Raw genomic sequence first — 6,000 nt, 5'->3', positions numbered from 1 at the left:
ACGCTTTTGCCTTCGGTTTAAAAACTCTTTTTTTTAATTTTGTTCCCAATTTAAAATTATGGTTTCGCCCTCCGTTTAAAATTACGTTTTTGCCCCCAGTTAAAAATAAAATGTTGTTTTTTCCTGTAGCTCAAAATTACGATTCTGCCCTCAGCTAAAAATTACGTTTTTTTCACAGTTAAAAATAAAATTATATTTTCCTCCTAGCTCAATATTATATTTTGCTCTCAGTTTAAAATCATGATTTCGACTCCTGTTCAAAATTTAATTTCGATTTTGACCTCTGTACAGACATACATGTTATGAGAGAGAAATATTTGCCTTCCCGCAACGCGGGCGGGGCAAAAACTAGTTATATGTAAAAAAAAAAAAAAAAAAGAGAGAAGCTTATCAATCTGCCACATGTCAATGTGTGCTATAAATAATAATAAAACATACGGGAAGGTCTAAGCATTAAATAATACGTGCAATAAAAGAGGAGGGGTCATCTAATAATTTTTTAACGGGTGCTACTTTCTACATCCGCTATTTACTTTTTTCACCCCCTCCTCTCACATATTTACAGGTGGGGCCTGCGTAGGACCGACAGTTTTCCTCTCACAAAGGGGGTGTAATCAGAAAGGAGGGGGGTGTGTATAGAATGGGCCTTTTTTAACAGGTATGATGTGTAACTTTCACAATCATACTTTATTGAGTTGCACCCCATGCTTTAAGTTTAAGATTTGTAAAAAAAAAAAAAAGATAGTAAAAATACCTCACAAACCGTTTTTATACTTAATATAATGGTAATAGCAAAATCTTTAGTAAAATCATGAAAAAATATAATTAATAGTTAATTAAAAATAACCAAAAATCATAGCAAAACTCTAGCAAAAGATTTGCAAAAAAAAAAAAAAAAAAAAAAAAAAAAAAAAAAGATAGTAAAATACTTCACAAACCTTGTTTATACTTAATATAATATAATGGCAATAGCAAAATCTCAAGTAAAATTATGAAAAAAATATAATTAATAGTTAATTAAAAAATAACCAAAAATCATAGCAAAACTCTAGCAAATAGTAAAAATACCTCACAAACCTTTTTTTTATACTTAATATAATGGTAATAGCAAAATCTTTAGTAAAATCATGAAAAAAAAATATTATTAAGAGTTAATTAAAAAATGAAACAAAAATCATAGCAAAACTCTAGCAAAGTTGAGTAGGCCTGTAAACGAACCGAACGAACACGAACATAGGCATGTTCGTGTTCATTCATTTAACTTTAACCGAACACGAACACGAACACGAACATGTAATCGAACACATTTTTTTGTTCGTGTTTGTTCATTAAGAAATCGGGCATGTTCGTGTTCGTTCGTTTAAAGTCTAAACGAACAGTTCACTAAACAAACATAAATTAACATGATTGAACAAACATAGACGAACCCAAATGAACGTGATTGAACAAATATAAGCAAACACAATTTAACAATAGTGAACACGAACAAACAAGTCTAATATATTACAGTTTATCCGAAAACACATCTAAATTTGGGTTCGTAGATGTTAAAATTAAGTAGGTTTTTATATGAATATTAAGTGATCAGTTACGATCTAAAAAAAAGTTTAAGATTCATTTTTTTACTAGAAAACTTAATTACTAATTAGTTATATTTATATAAGTAGTTAGAAAAGCTAATATTCATTTAAATATAACTATTGATGTATTTACTAAAATTTAAGCGAACATAAACGAACGTTCACGAACATTAATGAACGAACACGAGGTATGTTCATGTTCGTTCATTTAATTAAACGAACACAATTTCTTGTTCGTGTTCGTTCGTTTATTAAATAAACGAACATAAACGAACTTCCCGCCGAACAAGTTCATGAACAGTTCATGAACGTTCGGTTCGTTTACAGGCCTAAAGTTGAGGAAATAAATAACTATAAATTAGCTAAATGAAATTCGTAGCAAAAATAGAGAAAAATAGTTAATACTAACGCAGCAAAAGGCGGAGAAACTAAATATTTTGCCATTTCAATTATAGCTAGGTGGTAGGAATTTTTGTCTCTTGATTAAAAAAAAAAAAACATAGTTTAAATTCTAATATATGGTATAATTTAGTATTTATTAATATAACTAGGGTTATACAAGTCGCGCGTTGCGGCGAAGTTTCACATCTTAAATTACAAGTTGTGCAATGCCTATGCGGCGACGTTTATAATTTTATAAAAATACACACAAAATTTAAATCCTAGCCATCTATAGCCTAGCCAACCCAGCCAATGAGAGCCGGCCACGGAAGACCGCTAGGGCCGCCCAACGCCCGGGCTGAAATACCCGCCCAAGGGGCCACGCCGAAACCCAAGCCCACTCGGGGTGGTGACTTGGGCGTTTGTACCCAACCCACGCCTCAACCCCCGCCCATACCCCATGTTATAATTTTATAAAAATACACACAAAATTTAAATTCTAGCCACCTATAGCCTAGCCAATCCAGTTAATGACAGTCGGCCACGGAAGACCGCTAGCCCGCCCAAGGGGCCACGCCGAAATCCAAGCCCACCCGGGGTGGTGACTTGGGCGTTTGTACCCAACCCACGCCCCAACCCCCGCCCCATACCCCATAGTCTTAATATGCTTGTAATGATATTACCAACCTGACCTCTTTTTACTGATCATTCAGTTTTCCTATTATAGCCTAGCCAACCCAGCCAATGAGAGCCGGCCACGGAAGACTGCTAGGCCCTCCCAATGCCCGGGCTGAAACCCCCGCCCAAGGGACCACGCCGAAACCCAAGCCCACCCGAGGTGGTGACTTGGGCGTTTGTACCCAACCCATGCCTCAACCTCCGCCCCATACCCCATGTTATAATTTTATAAAAATACATACAAAATTTAAATCCTAGCCACATATAGCCTAACCAACCCAGCCAATAAGAGCCGGCCACGGAAGACCGCTAGGCCCGCCCAACGCCCGGGCTGAAACCCCCGCCCAAGGGGCCACGCCGAAACTAAGCCCACCCGAGATGGTGACTTGGACGTTTGTACCCAACCCACGCCCCATCTCTGCCTCATACCCCATAGTAGTAATGATAAATGACCTCTTTACTGTTCATTCGGTTTCCCTTTTATTAGATATAGATTTAGAAGTAGGAGTCATATAAATTTTTTCATTAAAGAAAATATTTAAAAAGTAACTAAAGTATTTTTACGACGTAGATTGAATTTATTGGCCATGGCTCAAGATGGGATGGGAGATACCGACCGAACTTTGATGTATAAAAGACAAATACTGATGAATTTATTAGGGTGAGTGGGGCACTTCCCTCTTAGGGGAGTCCCCTCTTTTACACACTCAATCAGGTTATGCCACATCAACTCCTCTCTTAAACTCCCCTCACACCCTCAATTTGATGGCATCACTCCACTCACACAATTATTTTTTTATAAAAAAAGAAGAAAAAGATATGATTGGTGGAAAAAGAGTCGACCCACATTAACAACCATTCACCCCTTCTTTCTCTCCTCTCTCACGCGGTGAACCCTCCCCGATCTTGGTCACCGAATTCACTCACCGCGGGGATGGCGGCGGTGTTCCCGCTCGGGGACTTGGGTCACCGCCCCACTCCCCGCATGGTGCCCCTTTCACCCTTAGGGTGTAAGGCTATGGGGTGTGGGGGTCATGGATTGGAACATTATTTACACATAGGATCATTAATTAAATGGTATACCATCCCCCTCCTTGATTGATGGTGGTTCCCATGGATTAAACCACGATTGTCACGACCCTCCCATTTGATAATTTTAAGACAAAAACAAATTAACAAAAATAAAGGGGATAGTGGTTTGGGTCATTACCACACCCTTAGGGTAGTGGTTTTGAATAATGGATTAAAGATGAATCATGTGGTGCCTATGTGGAGGGTCATGGTGGTCATGAGGGTCATGACCACACCCTATAGCCTAAGGAGCACTCCTGTAAGGGGAAGTGACCTCTCTTACACACACTCAATTGGCACGTGCCACGTCAACTCCCCCTTTAAATCTCTCCACACCCTCAATTTGATGACGGCACTCCTCTATTGGGGGACTTGCTTTTTTTGTTTTTTTAGAGTAAATTACAAGTTTTGTCCTTTATGTTTATACCAAATTGCAGGCGGTGTCCTTTGTCTTTAAATTTGACGAGTTTTGTCCTTAACGTTTCAAAATCCTGCACGTTATGTCCTTTAGTCCTAACCCAGTCAGATTTTTTTGTTAAATATGGTCATGTGACTTGCACATGAGGGCATCTTTGTCATTTTATCTTTTAGGGGCTATTTTGCAATAAATTATTATTCATGGACTATTTGTAAAACACTCAAAAATAAAATAAAAAAACTCTCCCTCCTCTCTCCTCTCTCTCTCTCTCATCAACAATCAGATGTTGAGTTCCACAAGTATAGTTCTGTTGGTTTTTTTTTTTTTCTTTTGGTCTGTTTGGCCTTTCTTATCTTCTGTTTCTTTGTTTCCAGCTATCACTGGTTGTTCTCCTTTCTTTTTCTATTGTATGTTGCTGTTCCAAAAAAAAAAAAAAAAATAACAAACTTTTAAGCAACTATACCTATCAGCTCTAAAGTAATAGAATTTAAACTTTTGTGAAAAAGCTTTAAACTTGTAAAATTGTCTGAAATAGAATTAAAACAAGAAATTTACCAAAAAAAAGTCAAGCCTGAGAATAAAATCCTTATCATCCATATTAATATCAGCATCAAAATCTAAAACCATGGCTGACGGAAACGACGACGTGGACGGAGCAGATTCCGATGCATCATACGACACCTCATCGAGAAGACTTTGAAATCGAGAGGAATTGTTGTTGACCGGAGGCTTGAAAGTGATTTGACCTAACTGAGCGGATAAATGTCCTGCTAATGAATCTTTCATTCCGCTTTCTGCTGCTGCTAGTGCTACCGTTCCTTTTCCTCTTCAAGGTGGTGGTCTTCATCAGCCAAGCGTTGACTGCCGGTATGCCTCTGTCTCCGGTATGCCATTAATGGGGGAGAAGTGATGAGAGAGAGAGAGGGGAGAGAGAAGAGAGAGAGAGAGGGGAGAGAGAAGAGAGAGAGAGAGAGAGAGGAGGGAGAGTTTTTTTATTTTTTATTTTTTATTTTTCAGTGTTTTACAAGTAGTCCCTGAATAATCATTTATTGTAAAATAGCCCCTGAAAGATAAAATGACAAAGATACCCTCATATACAAGTCACATGATCATATTTAACAAAAAATCTGACTGAGTTAGGGCTAAAGGACATAACGTGCAGGATTTTGAAACGTAAAGGATAAAACTCGTCAAATTTAAAGACAAAGGACACCGCCTGCAATTTGGTACAAACATAAAGGACAAAACTTGTAATTTACTCTTTTTTTTATAAAAAAATATTTTTATAAAAGTGAAACATAATTTAAATAAAAAAAACTAAATAAAAAAAAACACATTTCATTAAATTAAAAAACAAATTTTAGGGTCCTTTTAAAAGTAATAAAAAACTTGAGTGTTTTTTTAAACTAAAAACAAAAGTTTAGAGTTATTTTTGAAAAAAAAAAAATTCTCTTTCTCCAACCTCCTCCTTCTTCTTCTTTCTCCAACCTAATTCTTCACCTGCAAGATCCTCTCTTCTTCTTTATCTCTTTTTCTTCATTTTTTCACCTGAATTCTTCATTTCTTCACCTGAAAAAACAAGGAAAAAAAACTTGAAATCTCACGCGGTGAACACCCACCGAGCCACCCTCCCCGCTTACGCTCCCCGAGGGGTCGGCGACGGTGTTCCCGCTCGGGGACTCGCCTCACCGAACCTCTCCCCACAAAGCGCCCCGTTCACCCTTAGTATCTGTGAAATCTTGAATAAATGGTCAGAAAGATATTTACGACCTTTAACTTTGAACATACTTTGGATCTCATTTCCTCTCTGTTAGGTGAACAATTATTTCTCCTACAATCATTTAACTTTGCCTTTTTTTAAAGGAGAACTTC

The sequence above is a fragment of the Helianthus annuus genome, chromosome 12 (assembly GCF_002127325.2).
Source record: "Helianthus annuus cultivar XRQ/B chromosome 12, HanXRQr2.0-SUNRISE, whole genome shotgun sequence".
In the NCBI taxonomy this organism is placed as follows: domain Eukaryota; kingdom Viridiplantae; phylum Streptophyta; class Magnoliopsida; order Asterales; family Asteraceae; genus Helianthus; species Helianthus annuus.
The sequence above is the reverse complement of the archived record's forward strand: the minus strand, read 5'-3'. Positions refer to the sequence as shown.